Source organism: Anolis carolinensis, chromosome 1 (genome assembly GCF_035594765.1).
Source record: "Anolis carolinensis isolate JA03-04 chromosome 1, rAnoCar3.1.pri, whole genome shotgun sequence".
NCBI lineage: Eukaryota > Metazoa > Chordata > Lepidosauria > Squamata > Dactyloidae > Anolis > Anolis carolinensis.
The window spans coordinates 56,392,398-56,418,859 of NC_085841.1; positions in this window are offsets into that span (position 1 = coordinate 56,392,398).

The following is a 26,462-nucleotide window of genomic DNA, read 5'->3' on the forward strand; positions in this document are numbered from 1 at the left end:
GTTCAGGTGGAATCTCCTTTCCTGAGACATCAGGACATCAACTGCATGGGGAAAAGAAGGCCCATTCTGTCAGCATTTCTATCAGGTTTGTAGGATACTAGGGCTAGGAGAAGTTAATTGGTGACTTATGCCACTTTAACCGCCCATCATGCCGGCTTCCTTTCCTGATTATGATGGGGGGGGGGGAGTGCCTTCCTCCTTTGTCATGGTCCCTGCAGCTACTTTACCTCTTTTATGACACTACCAGGTCTTATGTTAATGTAATTGTAGGATTGTGGTCCTGAAAATGCCATGGATTTAATGTAGCACCTCATTTAAAACTTAGCCCCAGATTTCACAATCTTCCCATTCTTAGAGCTTATCTACTCCATGCCTTATTTGGGACAATGATCACTGTTTCCTGCCTGTCTCTTCTGATACACTTCAGCAGCCAGAAACATGTGAAACTCTGGGAAAGGTAAGCCATTTTTAGCTGCTTCCACAGAAAAACAGCTGCCATTTATAAAGTTACTCTGGCTATGATACTGTAGACTTAGAAATAATAGCTTCCTATATTTTACACACACACACACACACACACACACACACACACACACACACTGTCCCTTTCCTCCCCTCCTTTTCTCTCTGTCTCTTCATCTCTGTATATATCAGTTTAATTGAGATTTCAATGACTATTTTCATGAGACATCTTTAAGGTATAGCAGAATAAGTATAAGCCTACAAGAGCCAAAAAGTGCAGTTAAGAGGAATGCATAACATATGTCCTCTAATACCTATTCACAATGGGGAGCCACGTTATCCGGTTTCATAATGCGCCTTTATGCTTAAGTAATGAGCATTAAAGGACAAACAGTATGTTACATTCCTTTTCAAATGGTGAATTCCTTTCCTCTCTAAATAAAGTATGAATCCCACATAAATGTGCCATTGTGTGACTGTTCTCTTTTGGCTTTTTCTTATAACCCTGTCAACTTTAAAAGATAATTGCAAATAATAGAAACTGAATAGATTCAGTGGTATCTTCAATGTACAAAGTATCCAGGGCTATTTCATCAAGGACATTTGCACACAATAGATTACTAGGCATTCTCAAATTGCTCCACCATGTGACCCAGTTTCTGAAGTTACACCATTGTACTTCAAGATGTCTGGATGAACTATGGTAATGTCCAGGACTTGACCATAACTCTGGTTATTAGGTGAAACTTCCTTTCTATTATGAACTATGAGACAGTTCCTTTAATTGTTCTTTCCTGGAACTTTCAAAATTTGTTGATTTCTTTCAAAATAACCTTTTCTAAAATCTGGACTTTGATAATCTCATTCTTTTCCTTTGGATATCATTCTAGCATTTGAAATTACTGTCTCCCAAAGTGTTGTGCTTTGGTTTTCTTTGGGGAAGGACTTTCTCCTGGGCTTTGTTGACACTGTCATATAATATAGTTTGAAACTGCATTACATACAGTGTAGAAGTGGTCTAGGTCCCACTGACACTGCAGGCAAATTTGGTTGAGGACACCAGACATAGAGCCTTCTCAGTGGCTGCTCCCAGGCCATATAATTCCCCTTCATAGAAAAGCCAGGTTATTTCACATAGCAGAACAGCATTTAACATTCTTATCTGTGCTTTTATTTCACAGGCTTTCAATATGTTTAAATGTATTTAAAATTGTTACCCATGTGTTTTTAATAGAAAGCATGTTAACATTCTAGATGCATTTCTGTTTTAAATAATTACAAGCTGCCTTGGCCCCATCATGGGAGAAAGGCAGCTTATAAATACAATGCAATAAGATAAGATAAAATAGATTTCCACTTTTACTCTCTCTGCCATTAGTTCCAAATATTTAGTTGTGCGAGTATGTTCAGGGAAGTTTCAAGACTGTTCCTGAAAACAAGCTTAACCACAGAGAATACATACTTCTCATAATATTTGCTGAATCTTTTTTATTGACTTCTTTCACTTAAAGCTGCTCTCCAGGGTTCCAAGTGGGCATCTTTCCCAGTCCTATTTGGAAATGCTGGGGAAGGGGTTGTTGAACCTGCAATCTTCTACATGCAAAGCATGCACTCTGCTGGCATCCTTTATTGCTGTAATGAATTTGTAACCTAGAGTTCCAAATCTATAACTGCTCCATATTCAGTTATATAATCTATTGATGATCATGGCAGTAGTGCTATGATCATAAATACCTGCTGAATCCCACCTTCAATTCCAGGGAGTCAACTAGAATGATGGAAATCTACTGGGACACAGCACTATGATGTTTTTTCCTCTCTCTCACCAGCATGTGAAGCTACAACGATCAAAAGCAATTGTTCATTGCATCACAGATCACTGGCAGAAGGGAAACCTCATCCTGCTACACCCAGATCACCTGTTAGAGCACATTTGGTGGACACTCAGGCCAAAATACTACACATTCATAACTAATTTGGCTAAGTAGGATCTTGGTCAAAATATTATTCCTTTTATTCATGAGTTCAAAGGGGTTGCCTTTGAAGACAGCCTGGAAATTACAACTGGTGCAAAGGTCGGCAGACAGGTTGTTAACAAGAGCTAGCTGCAGGGAGCGCACAATGCCACTCCTGAAGCAACTTGACTGGCTGCCAATAATTTTCTGGTCCCAATTCAAAATGCAGGTTATGACCCACAAAGCCTTTAACAATTCGGGTCCTGCTTATCTTTGTGGCCGTATATCTCCCTATGAACCAACGCGGGCTTTTAGATCTGGTGGGGAAACCCTTCTCTTGCTCACGCCTTTGTCACAAACACGGTTGGTGGGGATGAGGGAGAGGGCCTTCTTGGTGGTGGCTCCCCGGCTCTGGCATTCTCTTCCCAGGGAGATCAGATTAGCCCCTACTCTGTCCGCATTCCGCAAAGACTTGAAGACAAGGATGTTTAAATATTGTTCGAAAGAACAATAGGTCAGTTTTGTAATTTATCACTGCCCAGTCCTAATTGTTCCCTACGCTGATTCCAGCACTTTATCCCCACTCCTGACCCTATTGTCCTGTGTCTTGCACATGCCCTGCCCCTCCCTTGCAATTTTAATAGTCCCACTTCTCAGTTTTTGATGCTCGGTGATGTATTCATGATGTTTTATTCTATTGCTTAATTGTTTTAATGATATTGTTGTTGTGTTTTTAATTTTATATCTGTTACTTGATTATCTGGGCTTAGTCCCCATGTAAGCCATCCCAAGTGTCTTCGGGGAGATGGGTTGTAAGAATAAAGTTGTTTTATTATTATTATTTTATTGTATGACACAGCAAACAAGATAGATATGATGGATTTCATATCACAAAATCACAAGTCGAACACTTCCCAAGTGTCTAGGACTGTGTGATGTATTTTCGGATAATGCGTACAGATCCCAGTAGGGTGGCCTTTTGCAGTTGACAGATCATAATTTTGTCAATGTCTATTGTTTCCAAATGCTGGCTGAGATCTTTTGGCACGGCACCCAGTGTGCTGATCACCACCGGGACCACCTGCACTGTTTTCTGCCAGAGTCTTTGAAGTTCAGTCTTGAGGTCCTGATAGCGCTGAGTTTTTCCTGTTGTTTTTCGTCAATGCGACTGTCACCTGGGATGGGAACATCAATGATCCAAACCTTTTTCTTTTCGACAACTGTGACGTCTGGTGTGTTGTGTTCCAGAACTTTGTCAGTCTGGATTCGGAAGTCCCGCAGTATCTTTGCGTGCTCATTCTCCAATACATCCCCTCCCCCTCCCCCCGCAGGTGCCACCTTGACGTGGTGGGGGGGGGGGGGGGGTAACTGCTCCAATGATGACTGATGGCTGTGCTGGTGGTACTGTAACTACCAGCAGGTCCAACCAAGCCAGAGAGGCCTCAGCTGAAGAGTAAAACTAAGAGCATCTAATCCATTAGCATTATGGAGAATCAAACCAAAACAAAGTTTATACTGGCTCGGTCGTCTCCCAGGATAAAAAGAACCGTGGTGGATGCTGCTGATTCTGGACATACATCGATAAGTGGGCTACGGAATCAAAATACAAATGAATAGTCACAGAAGCGGCAGAAATATACAATGTCAGAAAACCACACAATTATTATTATTATTATTTAACTAAAGTAATATTATGCCGCACAGGAAATCTTCCCTAGTTGATTACATTTGTGCCTAGGATTTCTAAATCCTGTTTTCTCAAATACATCTATGGGCAACAGTTCTTGCAAGGAAGGGTCTTGTGGTTAACATAAAATGTGACTCAGACCTAAATTCAGGCAAGCCAAGTATAAACCTGGATGTTTACTTAGTTTCTTTTCCTGTCCCCTCTTTGAAATGCAAGTGAACTTTAAAACACACAGGCGCACACACACAATCTCACACACATGAAAAACTGCACACAGTTTTTTTGTCAGTGTACTTCAGAGTTTAGAAGACTGTTAGAAGTGTGAATATAAATGTCACCACACATACATATTACATGGACTTAATTTATATTTGTCTAAAATGCAGCTTTTTTTTAACAGTTGTACCATCTGTGATGGAAGTGTTATCTTCCTACATTTTATTTAGTCTCCATGGCAGAGAAAAAAATAATTGTAAAAAGACAGAAGAATGACAGATCCGATAAAAAGGGAGCAAAGGTAAAGGGCTGCCCATGGGAAGGATTCCAGACTTTGGAGAAATGTGGCCATAAAACACCAGAAGTTTCGGTTTCTTGAATAATATTTTAAAAAATTAAAATGACAATTATGGTAAGTACTAACACCAAGTAGGTCAAAAAGAAACACTGTTGTTTCAGACTCACATTGTTTTATTTGGTTTTTTGAATGAGAAGATAGCCCTCAAGGGAAATAATAGAACAAGAACTTCTGAGAAGAGAAAGATAAATGATGTACATAGGATGGTAGGGGGTGGCGAGACAAACAAGGCCAAAGGGGAAAGGGCAAAGTCAGAGGGCAGAGAGAAAGACAGATGGGAAAGCAGAAGAGGCCCAGGGTTGTCATTCAGAATGGTATGGGATCCTTGTCAGAAACGATGAACATCTTCCCCATTCTGTATTTTCATCCAATCTAATCTTCTAGACAACAAACTTGTGAAGAGAAAGCATGAATAATGTGATAAAGTTTTAACTTTTTAAAACATTGTTGTGGTTGCTAGCAGACTACACTTCGTGGTTTGCAAATAGTCCAAGGCGACCAGGTGATGTTTCACTAGTGGAATCTAACTACAGGAAACGTTCTCATATAGTTGGAAACCCTTTCCTGCTTTTGAAAAGCTGTGCCCATTAAGCCTGGGAAGGTGACATTCTCCAATCATCATCATCATCATCATCATTTAATTACTTATTAATCGCCCTCCAAATCAGCAAGATGCAGCAAAACCACCATTTAAAATGATTTTCCAGTTTCAACCAAATGATGAACACGTACAGAGAGAGATTTGGTGATGGCCGAAGGTGGAAACTTTGGAGTGCAAGAAATCACTTTGGAAAACAGATGTAGGGTTGGAGGAATTGGCTGCCTGACACATCACTATATGCTTTTAATATGTTCAGCTTCTACATTCATAAATTCTAAAAAGTATGAAGTCTCAATTCATTCAAAGAAAAGAAAACCCTGTGGCTAAATTCTGAAACGTTTTACCTCTCGGGATTAAATCTCTGCCCCACATTAATTGGTATTCATGATAACTGGATTTTGAGCCAGTTATGGCTATGGTACACATAGGGCTTCTTAAACTTTTCCACCTGCAACCCCTTTTGGCCCAAGAAATGTTTGTGTGATCCCAGATATTTAGGCATATAAAATAGGTATACAAATCAAAGATTTACTGATAATAACTCAGCTTTTGCAGAGCTTCCTAAACAGGCTGAGTTTCCTTTTTATGAAATATAGCTGAAGTATGTTCTGCAGAGTCCACAGTAAACACTGCGTAACAAATTTGTCTAAATGTTTAAAAACTGCCACTAGGTGAAGTTCAGAAAACTTTTACTGTCACCAATATTTTTGGAAACCCAGCCTGAAGCTAAGACTTGGGGTTAGGATCCATCATTTAAGAAGCAGTAGACATTTGAGTGTTTGGCTATGGCTCTGGAGACCAGCCTTCAAATCCTTACATCTATGACGCCTCAGGGCAGCGTGAGCACTGGGAACCAGACACGGAGGCCAATAAACAATCTAATATCTTTATTAAAGAAATAAAGGAGTCAAACAAAAATAAGCAGAGTATATAGTCCAGCAATAGTCCTTTCAGAAAAGGCCAAATATAGTCCAGTAATGTGAAAGTAGATGTCCAGTATTAGAGTTCAAAGTTTTAAATCCGATAACCGAAACACACTCAAACTTCTAGGCTGTTTGAGTGGGGATTACAGCAAGGTCTGTCAAAGAGTTCCAGGTTTCATTTCCAAGGCTAGGATACAAGGCAAGGCAAAGTTAGTCGTGGTAGAGCTGAATCGCTGTCCAGGCTTGGCAGGGAGACGAGATGCAACGCCCGGTCTACTCGAGAGTAGTGCGCCGCAGAAACTAGAGTCGACGTGATTTCCTCAACTGACACGTTGACACCGCAAAGGTCAGTCTGCGCCCAGAACTTTTATGGGACTTCAATCTCCCCTCAAGCCAGGTGTCTGAACACTCTTTCCCAAGGGAAAGTGGACTAAAGTCAACAACTTGCCAGATGCAACCCTCCCGGGAAACTCTCAAGGGAACTGGCTTAATTAGCGCTTGCTTTCTCCGCTAATCTAGCGCTTTTTCTCCTATTCTGCTTCTCCGAGCGAGATGTTTCCCAAAACAATTTTCGATCAAAAGGAGCGTTCTCTGGAGAACCAGGCTCTGACTCAAGGGCCTTTGTAATTAACTGTGGGCTAAAACTGTCAACAGGGGACATCTGGAAGGGAGCAGAATCTTGCGGAATCGGCACAAACCCCATATCTTCTTCGGTCTGATCCATAATGGCGACGGGGTCATGACTCGAGGGTCTCTGAGACACTACAACATAGCTGTGGAAATCTACTTGGGTAAGTCATATTCTCTCATCCTCAGAAGAAGGCCAAAACAAATGACCTCTGAGCAAATTTTGCCAAGAAAACCTCACAACAGGGACATTGTAAGCTTGAAACAACTTGAAGGCGTGTAACAACTGTTACAACAGCATGCCCATTCACTGCTAAAAACATATGCAAAGCAGTCATTTGTGTGTGTAGTTCATAATTCATCTTGGTATTCCATACATATGCGGTTTCTGACCAAACTAGATGTGGTCTAATTAAACAAGTCATGAAGGGAGGAACATTAAAATAGAAAAACATTCTGCTAAAAATACCATGAAGTTGATTATTTAAAAAACCCTATCATAATAATGCTATCTGACAGAGATTACAATGTCTTACTTATTTTCCTTTATGTGTGTGTATACAGAAGTGCTCAGAGGCATAGAGAAATGTTATAAAGCCCATAAAGCTGGGCTTTAGACAGACAGCTGCAGTTCCTCTTTTGATCACAAATGTTGGAGAAGTACAGCTGTGTTGACTGGAATAGACATGATGACTATGTCTGCATACTATGCAGTTTACATAGAAGGTAGTTAATACTCCACACAGTGTGGAGCACTAGTGTATGGCAATAAGGAGGACCTTCATGCCCCTAGAAGTAAAACAGAAAGTGAGCAAATCCAAACAAGATACAACCCCCTTTCACTTCTTCTGGAGATGGCTGCTGGTGGATCTAGTGTCAGTGTAGCAATGCATCTGCTCCAGGTTTTAATTTCATGGGGCTATCCAAGTTGCTGGACTTACATTAAGCACAGGGTTTACTAACTTGCACAGCTTTTCTAAGGTTGGACTAAAACCCATAGAACACTACTGGCATGAGAGCCCACATCTGGTCTCCAGTTCTGTTGCTCTGCTCGTGTAGAGATGGGCCAGTCTGCACAGGAGAATTGGTCCTGGAGGTGGGTGCTCTCCATGCAGACAGGAAGGACATCAAAATCACAATGCCCATTCCTACTTAGAGGATCCATTTGTAGAGGAAGATCTCCAGCTTAGATGACATTTTCTCCATATGAGGAGAACACCGAAACTAGAGAAGAAGGTGGGTGAAGCTTCTGCATTCTCTTCTTCACATGTCAATTTGGAAGCAGTATAGTGAAGATGCGTATCCACAGGCCAATAAAAGTCTGGATAAACTGTCCAGGGCCAGAGCAATAGATATTACAAGATCCTTTTGGAATGAAGAGGAAAAGAAGGATAGCAAAAGTCAGAGCCAGGAACTATCAAATAACTTGCAAAATAAGACTTTTTTCCAGTATCAAAACTGGAAAAGTCATGTTTTTGTGGACCACAACTCCTTAACTCCTTGAATCTCAGTTTTTCAGGAAAGGTGCGTTGGGCAAATAGGCAAACAGACAGGTGGATAGATACATAGATAGATGGACACTGGTGATGCTGGGTAGGAGCTGTAATGGCCCAAATAATTTCCCAGTGTCTATGGTTATGAATGGAAAATTACTGGTACAGCATAATCAGTGTTCATCTATCTATGTATCTATCCACCTGCCTGTCTACCTATTTACCCAACCCACCTTTCCTGAAAATCTGAGATAATTTTCCAATCTCTATAGTTATGATTGGAGGCCCGGTGGTGCAGCAGATTAAACAGCTGAGCTGCTGAACTTGCTGACCAAAAGGTCGGCGGTTCAAATCTGAGGAGCAGGGTGAGCTCCCGCTGTAAGCCCCAGCTTCTGCCAACCTAGCAGTTAGAAAACATACAAATGTGAGTAGATTAATAGGTACTGCTCCAGTGGGAAGGTAATGGTGCTCCATGCAGTCATGCCAGACACATGACCTTGGGGGTGTCTGTGGACAATGCTGGCTCTTCGGCTTAGAAATGGAAATGAGCACCAACCCCCAGAGTCGGACACGACTAGACTTAATGTCAGGCAAAAAGCTTTACCTTTACCTATGGTTATGATAAGAGTTTTAGCGGTGTACCTGAAACCTAAAGCAAAACCCTCAAGCCTCAAGGATAAGATAGGCTATCATAAATAAATTTGATCTTACAGTACCTGGTAATGGAGGCTCAAGTGCTTCCCATGCATTTTTTAAAAAAAACACAATAACCTTATGGTCCAGCTTTGTTTCAGATGGTATCCAGCCTGCATCTATACAATCTAAGTGACAAGAAATGAGTGAAGTTGGTAACAACCCAAACAAAAAGTTTGAATAAAGTGCAGAAAATGTGAAGAGAATCCAAGTATGTGGAAATGTAACACAATGCACACATCTTGAGAGGACATGGTGGGTTTGTGTTATTTTGCTTTTCCTTTCATTAACATTCTTGAATACAAAAACTCCAGAAGTTCACTAAGAAAAGAGGTCGCAAATATCAGCAAAAGTGACTCAGCAGCTTTCACTTGCCGAATCTTTTTCAGAAGTTCCATTCACCCAGCTGTAGTCTAGACTCCCACGTTTCAGCTGTTCTTTCTAGCCACAGGCAGGAAATAATTATATTTTCCAAATTAATGAATATTTTATACATATATATGCATATACAATCAATACCCTCTGAAAAAAAGCTTGCAGTGAATACAACCAAGGCAGGTATCTGTGTTCTGTTTTTTGACAGCCCCAATACAAACCTCAAACCTGGATCAGAAATGCCATTTGTCTGTGGGGGGAAAAGAGGAACAGGGAGACAGATGTTTCTCTCATTATTTTTGTTCTGGGACAGCCATTGCTATTAAGACATGTCACCATCCTCCAGGGCCACCGATACAAATGCACAGCAGGACAGCTGTGTTTAAATTATCATTGTAATTTCCACAGGGGCACAAAAAGAGAGCATTGGGGGGGGGGGTGTCAGAGACTGTGTATTTCATTCAGATGCACTCAGGCAACATAACCTTATTTTGGCTTAGTGTTTCTAGCAGATTCCTGCCCCCCCTCCCCTTACACCAAACATTGTTTTAGATGTTTCTAAAGGCAATAGTCGAGTGTTTCAGTTCTGGCCCCTCTGTTGGGATCATAAGAAAGCAAAGCCCTTCAGAGAACTCTGACTGCTTCTTCAGTTCTGTTTTTCTCACCAGTCCTCCCCCCCCCCCCCAATTGTAAGAAAATTATCTTCCCCAACAATGGCACTTCAAAGGTACAAGAAGATAAGGCTTATCAGATGCATCATATTACAAGATGGTTTTTATCCTGTTGCAGAGCTGTCACAAAAAGTTTTAGGATCAGGGATCTGCCTTCAGATGTGATTTTGAAAGACAGAATTCACTGTTGATTTATTTTTATTTCTCTCTATCTCTCTCTGTTTCTGACAATCAGCACATAAACATGCTATGTTTTTAAGAGAATTAAAGAGAAACACATTCAATAGAGGAGAAAGCACTTTTTTAGTGTCAGGAGCGACTTGAGAAACTGCAAGTTGCTTCTGGTGTGAGAGAATTGGTCATCTGCAAGGACGTTGTTCAGGGGACGCCTGAATGTTTTGATGTTTTACCATCCTTGCAGGAGGCTTTTCTCATGTCCCTGCATGGAGCTGGAGCTGACAGCGGGAGCTCATCTGCACTTTCCCCAAGTTGGATTCAAACCGGCAACCCAACCTTCAAGTCATCAGCACTGTGCCACTGCTCACTGCTCATATGAATTATAAGTATAATTATAAGAATTATAAGTATAAGTATAAAGAATTCCAACATTGTGTAGCCGTTTGATGCTGGACTAGGACACGAGTGGAGTGCCGTAAGGTTTCGTCCTGGGCCTGGTTGTGTTCAACATCTTTATTAACGACTTAAATGAAGGGCTAGAAGGCACGATCATCAAGTTTGCAGATGACACCAAACTGGGAGGCATAGCCAACACTACAGAAGACAGGAGCAGAATTCAAAACAATCTTAACAAACTAGAGAGATGGGCCAAAACTAACAAAATGAAGTTCAACAGGGACAAATGCAAGATACTTCACTTAGGCAGAAAAAATTGAATGCAAAGATACAGAATGGGAGATGCCTGGCTCTACAGCAGTACGTGTGAAAATGATCTTGGAGTCCTCGTGAACATCAAGTTAAACATGAGCCAACAATGTGATGTGGCTGCTAAAAAAGCCAACGGGATTTTGGTCTGCATCAACAGGAGTATAGTGTCTAAATCCAGGGAAGTCATGCTACCCCTCTATTCTGCCTTGGTCAGACCACACTTAGAATACTGTGTCCAATTCTGGGCACCGCAGTTGAAGGGAGATGTTGACAAGCTGGAATGTGTCCAGAATGAGTTTTTGTTATTGACTAAAATGATGAAAGGTCTGGAGAACAAACTCTATGAGGAGAGGCTTAAAGAGCTTGGCATGTTTACCCTGCAGAAGAGAAGGCTGAGAAGAGACATGATAGCCAAGTACAAATATGTGAGGGGAAGTCATAGGGAGGAGGGAGCAAGCTTGTTTTCTGCTGCCCTGCAGACTAGGACGCAGAACAATGGCTTCAAACTACAGGAAAGGAGATTCCACCTGAACATCAGGAAGAACTTCCTCAAGGTGAGAGCTGGCCCGGAGTGTGGTGAAGGCCCCTTCTTTGGAGGCTTTTAAGCAGAGGCTGGATGGCCATCTGTCGGGGTGCTTTGAATGCGATTTCCTGCTTCTTGGCAGGGGGTTGGACTGGATGGCCCATGAGGTTTCTTCCAACTCTACTATTCTATGATGCTATGACACTAGGACTCTCAGGGTTCAAATCCCTGCTTAGCCATGGAAACCCACTGAGTGGCTTAGGGTAAGTCACACTTTCTCAGCTTCAGAAAAAGCCAATGGCAAATCTCTTCTGAATAAATCTTGCCAAGAAAATATAGCTCTGCCATATGATGGAATTGATCTGAAGGTACATAACAACAACATATGTATTCAACGAGCTCCTCTTAGATGGCAAGATGAAAAGGCTCATACCATGAGAAGAAATGAATCACTAGAAAAGGTGATAATGCTTGGTAAAGTGGAGGGCAGTAGGAGAGGAGAGAAACTGCTTCCAGATGGATAGATTCAATCAGGAAAGCCATAGCCTTGAATCCGCAAAACCTGTTCAGGGCCACTGGTGACAGGGTGACTTGGAGGTCTCTCATTCACAGTATTGCTATAAGCTGAGGTTGATTTGGAGACAGCTAACAATAACAAAAACTCATTCTGTTGGATTACAAGTCTCTTGTACTATTTATATGTGTGAAGAAGAGAGTATTGTGAGAAGTGCAAGGATTTTAGTAATTCGGCAGTTGATATATTCACATTTCTGCTTCTGTGAAAACAATTTTGCTCTTCTACTGCTTCTGGTCTCCTTCTCAAAGTCAGGCACTTGGTACCATGGGTCAGATAAATTAAGTCAAATCTGTGGTTCCTCCTAACTTATTGGTCAAAAGAATTGTATAATTCCATAAAAGCTCATTACTGTGAGTACAAATATAAGACCTTCAGGTAAACATTTTTAGAATACCAATGGAAACAACAAAAATTCTCCATTGCAGAACTCAAGAACTTCACTAAATACTGTAAAATATACCGCATAGTTCTATAACATTCTTCATGTTTGAAAATGTAAATTCATAATACTATTTAAAACCCTGCAGTTCACATGAATTTCCGTTTCCAATGGTCAAGTAACATACTTCTTTAAACATTTTCCTTCAAAGAATGCTAATCTCTGCCAGAGAAATACTGCTTGAAATTGAGCTGTAGGTCAGAGGAGGAAAATGTTACTTTCTCATGCAAAATGCACAGGATTTCCTGCACTGAGTCAAGGAAAACATACCTTCCCATTGTTTTAGTTTGCATCATAGTCGCTTCTTGTGCTCCTTTGTGGATTTCCAGAACGAAGGAAAACATGCTGGGGAATGCTTCACATAACAAAAATTGTTGTAGTGTAGTAACTATTTACAAAAAGTTCTTGTGATCCACTAAGATGTCTATGTATTAGATAGATATAATTTTTTTTGTCTCAGGAGAGACTTGAGAAACTGCAAGTCACTTCTGGTGTGAGAGAATTGGCCATCTGCAAGGATGTTGCCCAGGAGACACCCAGATGTTTGATATTTTTACCATCCTTGTGGGAGGCTTCCTCATGTCCCCGCATGGAGCTGGAGCTGATAGAGGGAGCTCATCCGCACTCACCCTGGGTTGGATTTGAACCAGCAACTTTCAGGTCAGCAAATAGATAGATAATGTATAAGCACTCTTCCTGTCATACATACAAGACAAAATATCTTAGGATTTAGGCCACTGTGACAGTTAAAGCCTCATGCAACATTCCTTAATTTTGTACAAGAATGTTAAATGCTAAAATTATGTAATATTTGATGATGTAATATTGATATAACATTATATACAATATACTTTTTGAACCCCATTTTGGATGAAAGGCAGGATATAAAGCCAAAAAGAAAATAAGTAATTAAAAATGCCTCATAACTCAACATCCCATCAACATCACATCAGGAATGGGAATTCTAGATGTGGCTAAAATGTAACTCCTAGCCTTCCCCTCTTGGCTGTGTTGGCTTCGTTCGGCTGCTGGGAATTGCTTGTTCTCCCCTTAATCTCCTGGAGAATGATATCTTCTATGCGTCTTTAATCTCTTCTAGTTCTGAACCTTGTGCCAAATAGCACTCAGCTCTATGTGCCTGTTGTTCACAGATTGTTAGTATCACGGGTTTATTATAACCACATAATCCAGATTTTAAATATATAAAGATGTAGTCATTTCTAGATGGGGAATAACTTAGGGATAATTTAATGCAAAGTAGAAGGCTTTCTCAACAGGAATGCATGACTTAAATCTATTATTTTTTTTCCAAATTTGAGAGTGGCTGCCAAAATTTCATCACATTCATCTTTGTCTAAAGAAGCTCAGGCTAATGTTACCATCAAAGGTTAGGGGATCCCTTTGTCAAGTCATAATGTGGATTAGAAACAATAAAGTAGAGAATAAAACCAGTCATCGGTCCATGTTATATATTGTGTTTTAATCAGCAGGTTTAAATGGCAATCTTGAGATGGCTCTCTCTAGCAAAATCCCAATTGCTACAAGGAAATTGCTGGAAGCTGAGCTTTTCAGGTTGGTTGTTAGAATATTTCTTTTCTCTTTTTGTCAGCCATTTGGTCCCCCTGTGCTTTGCATGCAAAGTATCTCAATGATTCAAATATGAAAAGTGCACAACCTTAAAAAATGGGAAACAAACAATACATACTGTATATGTCAAATTCTATCTCATAGAGCACCAATATATCATCTGATTGAACAACATTACCAAAGAATAATAGAATCATAGAGTTGGAAGAGACCACAAAGCCCACCCTGTCCAACTCCCTGTTGTGTAGGAAAATACAATCAAAACACTCCCAAGAGATGGCTATCAGCCATTGGTTACAAGCTTCCAGAGAAAGAGACTTCAGTCTTCAAAGCAACATATTCCACTGCTGAATAGCTCTTACCATATATTTTCTTTTTCTCAAAAAATTGTGTCTGGGTGGATTTTTATGACATTTTTCAAATGTCTTCTGCTGCTTTGCCTGGTCTCTGCTGACACTGTGTTTCTGTTTAGAAGAAAAACAGGATATAAATAAATAACTTTATGGCTTGCTGGCTCCATTAATAGCTCTAGTAGAAGGGATGAAGGCTATCCCAATGGAATGCTCAGAGAGAGAGGGGGGGAGTCACTTGCGGTCTAGGGGACAAAGGCAATTGGCCTAAAGGGAGAAGACAACCAGAAGAACAAGATGGCTGGAGGAGACTTTGACCACATGGGGATGATGGAACAAGGTGGCATGGTGAAGCAGGTGAGGTGGTTTCTGAAAGAGGCAGACAAGGGGAAAAGAGAAGCCCAAATTGTTGTTATTTATAATGAAGGCCAGGAATATTTCTAGTATTCCAATATATCACGTATTTTATTGAAGGTTTATTTCAAGTGAGAGTTGTTAATGCAATTGGTTGTTTGAAGTTGACAAATCACCACTTTTTTGCTTTTCATCATATGGTAACTCTTTGTTGAAAGGACTTTGGAGGACAGATCCTCTGTTTGAAAGGCTGTCCATTCCATGGCAGGATTAAAGATAAAGAATAGTTATCAGAAAGACTATTGTAATGAAAATATAAATATGTGAAAGAGTTGTTCCTTAAGGCAGATTTTGTATTTGAAATTCTTCAGGATCACTTTCATGACCATTGTTCAAATGAGAACTTTGGCATCATCAGTTTGCTGTCCAAGTTCATTATTGCTGAAGCACTGTTCCCTTACTTAGTTTACAACAGGGGTCCCCAAACTAAGGCCCGGGGGCCGGATGCGGCCCTCCGAGGTCATTTACCTGGCCCCCGCCCTCAGTTTTATAATATAATATATTGTATATACATATAATATTGATAATAATATTATAATGTAATACAATATAACACTAATAATAATACTATATAATAATATTAATTATATATTCTATATTACATATAATATTACTAATAATATTACAGTATAGTGGTATAGTTCAATATAGTAATATATAATGCTAATATTGTGCTATGCTAATAATATAATATATTGTATGTACATATAATTTGTAAGCCACTCTGAGTCCCCTTTGGGGTGAGAAGGGTGTGATACAAATGTAGTAAATAAATGCAGTAAATAAATAATAAATAAATTTTAGACTTAGGCTCACTCAAAGTCTGAAATGACTTGAAAGCACACAACAACAACAACAACAACAACCCTAATTAACTTGACTATCTCAATGGCCAGAAGCAGGGCCATACTTCCCATTGAAATCCCGATAAATGTATGTTGGTTAAAATTGTTTTTATTTTTAAATATTGTATTGTTCTTTCATTGTTGTTGTTGTTGTTGTTGTTGTTGTTGTTTTTGCACTACAAATAAGACATATGCAGTGTGCATCAGAATTTGTTTGTATTTTTTTTCAAATGATAATCCGGCCCCTCAACAGTCTGAAGGATTGTGGACCGGCCCTCGGCTTAAAAAGTTTGAGGACCCCTGGTTTACAATATGTCACAAGTAAACGTATTGTATTCTAAATAATGGCATCTACAGAGCAAATAACAGATTGTCAATGCAGTCCAGGGCATGCTTATTTCGAAGTAAATCACAATTTTCCTCAAGGAAAAAAAGTTTATAGCAGGCATAGGTAACATTTAGCATTTCAGACATTTGGAAAAAAAAAAACACTTGCTGTGCTTCCTTACTTTTGGTATACAGTAGAGTCGCACTTAACCAACACTCACTTATCCAACGTTCTGGATTATCCAACGCATTTTTGTAGTCAATGTTTTCAATACATTGTGATATTTTGGTGCTAAATACGTAAATACAGTAATTACTACATAGCATTACTGTATATTGAACTACTTTTTCTGTAAAATTTGTTGTACAACATGATGTTTTGGTGTTTAATTTGTAAAATCATAACCTAATTTGATGTTTAATAGGCTTTTCCTTAATGTCTCCTTATTATCCAACATATTCGCTTATCCAACGTTCTGCCAGCCCGTTTACGTTGGATAAGCGAGACTCTACTGTATATGATTCTAGTGCTTAGAAAAATTACTATTTTACTATAAGTCCCAGAATCCTCTAGGCAAATTGGAAACTGCTACACTGCAACAAAGCTTGAAGGACTCTGGAAGCTGTAGTCCCTGAAGCAACTTTTTCAAGTTCTAAAAATATCAGCATAATGTGTTGTAAATCAGTGCTACTCAGCATTCGCTTGGTAGTTTTTGTGTGTGTGGTGTGTTGTCAATGGGCACAAATGATCTCTTTGGCCTCTTTAAACAACAAACTCCAGAATTCCACCGATGATGATGATGATGATGATGATAAAGTTTATTTATATCCCACTTTTTCTCTCCATAAGGAGCAGCTAACATTAAAGGCATTACAGTACAATTTAAAATATACAAATATACAAATATTAAAACAATATTAAGCATCATTAGTATTAAATAACAGTGCTATAACAGTGTGACGGGGCTCCAAGTAATGGCTTCTGATAACCCCCACCCCCCAAGAGGAAGCATTTAGATTGGGCAAAGTTTGTCCATTTAACTTTCAATTGGTATATTAGGAGAATGATTTGACACCCCTCTGGCCTGTGAGCAAAGCTGCAACAAGGACTTGTGACAGGGCTCCTGCTTTGGATTGTCACAGCCTCAATTGCTGGAAGGAACGGAATGGAAACACCCTCCTCTTAGCACCCCAATCAGAAGCAATGGAAGTCCTTCTCCTGATTCAATTGCTGGCTGTTAATGTGGGCTAGGTTGACATTTATGTTATTGTACTAAATGTAGACCAGTTGTGGATCCATAACTCTAGCTTACAAATCTGTAAGTGCAGTACTGAATACTTATTTTTCCATCTGTTTACTTCTTCTTAGGCGATCCCTCGTAGTTCGAGGATGATGGTCCTCCATTTCTTGGAAGACGCCTGTGCGTGATTTTTTTTTAATGTGTGGAGGTCGGTGCACGGCCTGTCAACACACAGTCTTCACAGATTGAGGTCCCAGCAGTGGTGTGATTAACACAACGGGAGTGGCTTCTCAGTCTGTTGCAGCCTTCTTCTGCCTTCACAGCCCTTGTAACATTGTACCATGTTATCCTCCGCCTGCTCCACCGTTGAGGTCTTTGGGTCTTCGGATTGTCCTTGGTCTGGATCCTCCCCTGTGGCCATTCCTGGGAGTGTGTGACTCCAGTGGTTGTGCCCTCAGGTTCATTGGAACATGCAAGCCACCTCACCACGTCAAGGTGACAATCCATCGAGGGGGAGAACACAATGGGTAGAACACAAAACAGCAGATCACAAAACCAGATCACAGCAATTAGATTTTGACAAGGGTATTTTGGTGCAATTCTTTTTGCAGTTTTAAATTGCAGGATAGTTCACCTAAGACCTCATCACGTGGAAGTCCTTGATGCGGGGGACAGTGGGGGGGATCCATAGGGTAGCAGGGCAAATTGTGGGGTAGCAAGGCAAACCAGTCGCCCAGGGCCCCATACCGCCCATATCACCCACTTGCGTACCTTTCCAGCATGCTCCTGTGCTGTCCCCAGCACTTTAAATCTAAACACTGATAATTTCCTGTGTTCAGAAATTCCCATTGTAGACATTTTACCGACGAAGTGATCACGGAGCCCTACTGAAAGTAGCTGTATGTCACATGATGAGATCCGGCAGGCTCCGTGCTGCCTGCATCAGTGAAGTGTTCTATGGCAGGGAATTTTCCAGATGTGATGAGGTTCATACATACATTACATCAGATCCAAGTTAAATTTCCTGGCTATAACCCATTCTGCAAAAAGATTGTGTGATTACATTTGTATTTCAAATACCAAATAAAGATTTCTCAAAGAATGTTTAAGTTGCATCCGTAAAACACCGCTCTGTATTTGAAGAATGTGAGAATTCACATCTCATCAGCATCGCAATACATTTTTCATACTGTGTTTTTTTTCCTCCTCTCCCCCCCCCCCCCCCCCCATCCTAAATCAAGTGCTGGAATGCTCAATAGAATTTCATTTATTTGTCAGATCACGAAGTTCTAATAACATTTCTCAGCCTTAATAACACATCTGCTCTTAAAATGTGGTCTCTTGGTAATAGCTGGCTGAAAGTGTCTGAATTTAGGGATTATTTGAGACAACAGATTTCCTTCTATTTGGAATTGAATGAGGCATCTGCTCCCTCACCGTTGGCTTTGTGGGATATTCTCAAGGCAATCATAAAAGGGCAGATCATTTTGTACATTATAGGGAGGGAAAAAAGACCTCTGCTGGTAATTATGAGATTTGGAAGAGTATACTGGGGACTTGCAAAAATATGACTTAATGGTTTAAAAAACTGGTTACTTCATAGCCCCAATTTCAGAAAGAAGGTACAAATTCAGATTCATGAAAAATGGAGAACAGCAAGAAAGGAGAACATATCAAGGTAAGCAAGTGAAAAGAACAAGTGAGGACTGGACTCTATTTACATTGCATCACAGGAGGAGAAAAATCCTAAAGATGATTGACTCATTCTGGAATGAAGAGTTAGTCACAATTTCTTGGAAAATGAACAGGTTATCTGCAAATACTTGCTACAACTATGCATATTGAGTGTATGGTGAAGAGGTTTTAAAATAGTATTACACAGCTCAAAATTTTATGGAGTTGTCTATTTATTAAAATTGAAATTTGAAGACAAAACAAAAAGGAATCTCGAGACAATTTGGGAATCATGATTCAGAAAGGCAGTGAAAGAAATCATAATTTACTTTACTGATTTACAGTGTTTAATCAAAGCCTTTCCTGTTAGCTTCCAAACTAATGACTAATTCCTACTTTCATTCCTGTACTATGGCTGGAAGGAGGCAAGGCAATTGAGGTATGGTCTACACATGTAGTAGGGAGAACCAGTTGAGTCTTAAATGAACAAAGTGAATGGTTTCCCTTGTAAATTACACATATGAGGGCGCTTCCGGACAGTGCCAAAATGCGGATTTTAAAGGGGGGGATAAAAAAACCCGAGACCTCAGAGTACCGGGCTTTCTTCCCCCATCATCATCATAGCGCTTCTGTGTCTCAGGATAAAACGGAGGGCTGTCACGCCCAGGGCAACGAGAGCACTAAGAACCGACACACAGAGGCCAAAAACTATCTAATATCTTTATTAAGGAAATATATAAGAATAATAAAAACAAGTAGGAAATATAGTCCAATAAAAGACCTTTCAGGAAAGGTTAGAAATAGTCCAAAATTATATTGTCCAATATTTTATATTAGAGTCCAAAGTTGCAAATCCAAACCGAAACACACTCTATTTGCAAGCAATAGAGTGGGGAAGCGTCCAACTTCTCTCCAAAGTTCAAAGTAAGTCCACAGCAAGAACTGGAAATAAGGCTTGATACTAGGAACAAGGTCCAAGGCTGGAAACAAGGCAAGATAGTTCTTGAATACTTGGCTAGACAAGGCAAGGCAAAGGAACTGGAGTTGTGGACTTTGCGAAGGCTCGAGGTTGATCTGTTGACTCCACACGGAATTCTTCATGTCGGGCACTTTTAACTCAGTCTCATTTCTTTGCAAAGCAGGTGTCCTGAGCTTCCTTTCCCAAGGGAAAGGAGAGCGAAACACATCTCCCTCCAGATGCGTTCCTCCCTAGAATTTCCCAGGGGAACATGGCTAATTAATGTCTTGGTTAGCTGCTAATCTCAAGCTCCTCCGAACCTGCTCTTTCTCACCCCTGCCCGCCGCATAGAACTGTTTCCTAGGAAAAGGAGGGGAAGCAGTGGGAAAGGCCCGTTCAAGGTCTTCCGTAATGGGCTCTCGGGTAGAATCATCAACAACAGGCATCTGGAAAGATTCCGGCTCTTGCTGAGCCGGCAAAAATCCCCTGCTTTCGTCCTCATCAGCCACAATGGCGCCGGGATCAGGACTCCATGGTCCATGAGACATCACAAGGGCAGGAGGGAACATCTGAAAGAATTTTTTTTTAAAATCACTCAATGATGAGCTGATATTCATATACACACTTATTTATTTATTTATTTACATTATTTCTATTCCGCCCTTCTCACCCTGAAGGGGACTTAGGACGGATCACAATGTACATATACATGGAAAACATTCAATGCCATTAGACAAACGATATATATAGACAACCACATATAGACAGACACAGAGGCAAATTAACATTCCAGCTTCTGGCTTTTCATGAGGGTATGCTCGAATCTGGACACAGGGGGAGCTGCTGCTTCATCATCCACTGCGACACTGAGTCCTTGATTGAGTATTTCCTCATTTTCCACACACTGCTGGAGATTTTATGGTGTCGTAAATTAGTTAAATTAGCCTCCCCGCATAAGCAGTACCTAAATTCCTACTTGACAGATGCAACTGTCTTTCAGCTACATAAGTCAACAGCAAGCTGGCCTATTAATCATCAGGAGCTTACCCTGACCTGGGTTGACTTTGAACTCATGACCTCTCAGTCAGTAGTGGCTACTAACCAGCTGCACCTCAGCCTGGTTCTTGTGAATATCTCAATGTAAAAACATAAATATTCCCATGTGCACATAGAAGCATCAGTGGGAATTTTTAAAATATATATATATAGATATACCAGATTTCCCTCTTTTCCCAATCTATTTAATATTATAAAGATTAAAATACTTTCACAGACCTCTAATAGCTTTTGCTTCTCCTCTCTTTAAACCATCTGAAAATTAGCTGTGCCTTCGTAAAAACCCAAACAACTGACTCCCCCCCCACACCATTTAACCCATTCTCTCTTGGATTATAGCTACTCTGGGTGCTTCCAGACTTCACTTAAATGCATGCAAAAGCGAGTTTAAGAAACACAGTCCTCAGTCCCAATACACACCGGACCCATACCTGGAAAGACCCGGATCCCTATTCTGTCCCGGTCATCCCCCTTTAGGTAAATACACTTGAACACTGTTGACTATGTGATGGGGAACCTGGTCAGGGGAATGGAATCACAATAGACCACTGCAACTTCACCTCCCCGCCACCCAGGCCTTGCCTGCTGCAGCACAGAGAATCCTAGTGAGCATAGCTGAGAAATTAACCCCCTAGTCTCATCCAGCCAGGTCTCTGTGATACAAACCAGGTCAGCATGCTTATCCAGAATCCTAGATGGCAGTAGTTTTCCCATTTACTAACCTGGTAATCAACAGCAGCATTTTCAACCTAGGGTATTGTTCCCCAGGTTATCCAGGTTATTGGATATAGAAAACAGTTTGTGGGCAATGAGCACTCTATTTCACTCCCCCTTTTGTTGGTGCTGAATCTGTCTCCCCCTTCTGCATCTCCTCCTGCCCTGTATGACTCCAATGTCTGTCCCGCAAATTGGGAAACTCCCTTCATCCTTAGAAAAACACATCTTTCCTGTATGGGGCAGTCCACCAGATGATAAATAAAACCTTATATAAATCAGCCAAGCAGGCGGGCAGGCAGCAGTAGCAAAAGTAGCTATTCTTCAGAAGGCATTGACTCTCTCCGCCCTGGTAGACTCCAACAGCTGGGGTAGATGGCACTGGCTGGCAGAATCTATTGAGCCAGGGCAAGTGATGGGCCTGAGTCTGGGAAGGGGCAGGAACAATTGATCTTCCCTCCACAGCCCCACACTGGAGACCCTCTGGAGGCCTCTAGAGAGAACGCCCCCTCCCCACGCTGCAGCCCAGTCAGGCAAAGCAGTAACGCTGAACGCAAAAATTCCAACCCCCTGGGCCAGCCCCACAACCAACCAGAGCAGGCCTCCACAGACTTTTGCTGCCCCCTTCCTCCAAGAGCTAGAGGCTAAATTGTTCCGGCAGGAGTTATAAAGGAGCCACACCCAGTTTTCTGGCTAAGATGGACCAAAGCAGAAGTCCCCAAAAGTAGGGCAGAAGGTAGACAAGCAGAAACGCGGAGTATAAAACTTTAACTTTCTAGGCTGTATCTGCAACCAAGCACAGCAGGCTCTTGTAGGCTTTTGATGCTTTTTCTGCTGCTCTTTTCAGCTGAGAATTGAAAGCTGAGTTGTTCCAGCAGAAGTTATACAGGAGCCTCACCCAGTTTGCTGGCCAAGATGGTCCAAAGCAGAAGTTCTTATACGTTGCAAAGTAGTCAAAAGAATTAGGAAGAAGAATACTGAGAAGCACAACAAAGCAGCATGATTTCAAATGTACATAAAGATAGGCCACATTACACAGCTGTTATCATAATGACTAAAACATCACAGTGAATTCTTCTGTGTTATCCAATGTCAACCCTGTATTAGACTATTATAATTTACCTGGATAATTATGAATGTGTGTGTACATACATTCACACACATACATACATGTGGGAAGCCTCATCAAACCCAGTTACCAAATGTGGGATAGACATGGAGAACCTCTGACTCATAGTCTGAATATGGCCTATAGGGAAACCTTATGCATGTTGGTAGTTGCTCTCCATCTTCCTCCCCAAGTAGCGAAACACTGTTAACTTTGACAAATTCTATTGACATAAGATTACAGCTTTTCTGTCCTGTGGGTGTGCTTCCCTTCTTGCTGTATGTTAACGAAAGTGTCAAATGTTCCATCAAGAATGTGTGTGAATAAACAAAATTTTGCATATGTCTAAGGGGGTATCTTTCAACAAGAATGAAGAGACATCCATGCCAGAAATGAAAGTAGTCCTGCCCAGTGAGATTGTGTACCAGCACTGGGAAATAAGACTTGTGGGAGCAGCTCTATTCCCTCAGACATTAATTCGCTGCCTGGGTGTGTTGGCCGAAAAGGTTTTCTCAGCCTTGGTGTGGAACAAACAGTATTGCTATTTTTACATTCACAATGTTTCATCTTCTATGTAGGTTGCGTGGTCAAGCAGGCATTTCCATAATAACCTACATGTGCTATACTGACACAAGCAGAGGTTATTATAGACTATATTTTCCTAGACATCATTATATGAGAGGTATTATTTCACAGCTCATGATGTTCTACCATGTCTTGGTCATTCATTTATGTCAGGAACCACTTCCTGGATCTGCTGACAACATGTCTTTGCTCAGTGAAGCTATTCAACATGTTCCCGACCTGTTTGGTTGGAGGGATAGAGGAGAGGGATTTCATGTAATTTTTAAGTAAAGCTAAGAAAAATATTTCTTTGAGTAGCTGAAAAGTTAGACTTACCATGTATTATTCATTTCGGTCCTGGCAACAAAGTATTCGATGCTACAGAGATTGCCTCCCTGTTGACAAAGATGGACTATTTTCTGACAAGGTTAAGAAAATTATTGCTCTCTCGCTCTCTCTGATTTGCTGTAGTCACCCTGTTGATGTTGGACACTACTATCTGAGTAAGGTTAATACACAAGTTAACACTTATGTCCAAGGCTTTTTCTTCATGATTGCTTATTGGGAGATCTTGATATTAAACTGTCCCCCACTGGATTCTTTCCCCACTTCCTAACATAATGGCATACATTCACTGTTGTTGTGAAAGAGAGCTAATTAAACATAGCCTATACATCTGAATCCTAGAAGTAAGATTATCTTGTCATTTTGAATCCAGCAAAGAGTTTGAAAGATAAACCAACTATAAAAACTGAAACAATCACATGTCCATGTGACATCTAAAGCTACCTCCTCTTGAGCATATTGGTGTAATGTTTTGGGAAGACCTCTTGCCCTTTGACTATGCTTGTGCAGATATTGTTAGTTCATATGATGATACCTTGGCTACTGGTGCTACTGGAATGTCATTTTTAGAATATTACAACAAAACAAATGACAATACCAACAATTCTTGTTTCATGATAGAAGTTAACCCTTTGTGTATTATCCCAAACTCAAATGCTATTCCCATTTAAAAATTCTCAAGAGTTTGATAAGCAAAACAATTTGTCATTCTGTCAAGATCTATTCTAGATACATCTTGAAGATCAGATAGTTTCAAGAACATGTTAATTTTGCAGGTTCAGTTACAATCTTTGTTTACCGGTTATATGACCAACCATTTTTATTTGCTTCTCCATGTTCACATTTCTCATTTGGAGGAGAGTCCAGTTTATTTGAAATGTCAAAATGGCATGTAATGCCTAATCATGGTCTTGCTCACTTTAGCCTTTTTTTCGTGTCAGGAGCAACTTGAGAAACCGCAAGTCGCTTCTGGTGTTAGAGAATTGGCCGTCTGCAAGGACATTGCCCAGGGGATGCCCGGATGTTTTTTGATGTTTTTACCATCCTTGTGGGAGGCTTCTCTCATGTCCCCGCATGGAGCTGGAGCTGATAGAGGGAGCTCATCCACGCTCTCCCCAGGTTGGATTCAAACCTGGCAGCCTTCAGGTCAGCAACCCAACCTTCAAGTAATGAGGCTTTAACCCACTATGCCATCGGGGGCTCCACTTTAGCCTGAAACGACCCATTATCTGCACAATCTGCTGGAAAACCTTTGTCAAAGCAGTCCTTCTGAGTCTAGATTTTTTAAAAAAAATTTTTTGCAAGGGGGACTTGCTGGAAGTCAGACTGGCTCCACGTAACTGATCAACTGCTGGAGACATATATCATTCTTTTCAAGCACTTTTGTAAAGTTGGGTATTTTCCTATTTGTTTAGGCATAATACGGACAATAACCTTCAAACATCAAAATGCATAGTGTTGCTTCTTCATGAATTTCATAGTAATCTCTGAAAACATATTGTTTTGTGACAGCTCAGATGCAATGGATTAGAAGCCATGGAGTCAACTCACAACTAATGACCCTACAAACATACCTAATTTCTCTTGGGCATATTAACTCTATGAAAGCAGATAAGGCCTTTGGAATATTTTCTAGCATCAGTAGTTCTTTAGAAATTATTCCACATCTAGTTGCCAGTTTAGAGACAGTAAGGGTAGTTAAGAATCCATTTAGTATGCATTATTCTGCTTGTGTTTATAAATGTCTAATTAAAATAGGTCATTTTGCTGTGCAGAGAGTTATGTCTGTTAACAAATTGTAGCAATTTGCAGTACAATATCTTTCTTAGACTATTTGACAAAAATAAAATAAAGATGGAGCCATTTATTTGTATATTTTTGGTTGCTATCTTCTGTGTTCCAGAACTTTCATTTCATTTCTTTCTCCAAAGAACCTCCAGGTATTTCGAGTGATGCAAAGGACTGCAACGCACCACATGGCTTGGCAAAAGATTTCCATAAAGTTCTGTCCTGTAGCCGTAGATACAAACTCAAGCTGGTCGCACACAGAACTCCGGCATATTCAGCCCACTACCCCTCGGCACAACCAAATGTTTCAGCAGCTGCCCTTTTGTCCTGTTTCTTAAATAAACAAAGAACAGATACAAATTAATGACCTAAATTTATGGCAAAGCACACTGCTTTCCCAGAGCTAACTGCCTTAAAAGAACAGATGTTAAAATAACATTTTGGATTTGCACAAATGCAAGTTAAATTTTGTGTGTGTGTGTGTGTGAACATGTAGATTTGGAATCATATACAAAAAATAACGTCTTAAAAATAAGTCTGCATCTGACTGTTACTATTACACCATGGAATGTGTAACCTTCACATCCTGATCCTAAGTGGTGTGTAAAAATTATTCAGCACATTGCATTTCATAACCATCCTCTCATCTCCTCTTAGATGTCTATGTTTTATCATCAATTTGGAAGAAGGACAAGAAGAATATTATAATTTTTCCACCTCATCCATCAGATGCTGTTAGAATTAGATCTGTAATATATATCCATATCCATATCTATATCTACACACACACACACACACACACACACATCCTTTTTGTACCATCCAAGAGGAGTCAGTCTTTAGTCAGGAAGAATGCATTATTGGTCAAATTTGCCAAGTCTTAAGTAAGCAGATTCTTACGAATGGTAATTATATTCAGGTGTGAAGAAATAATTAAAAGAGAGAAACCTTTAACAGAGACAGTGAGGAAATTTGATATAGGAAAAAAGATCAGATTTGTTAAAAA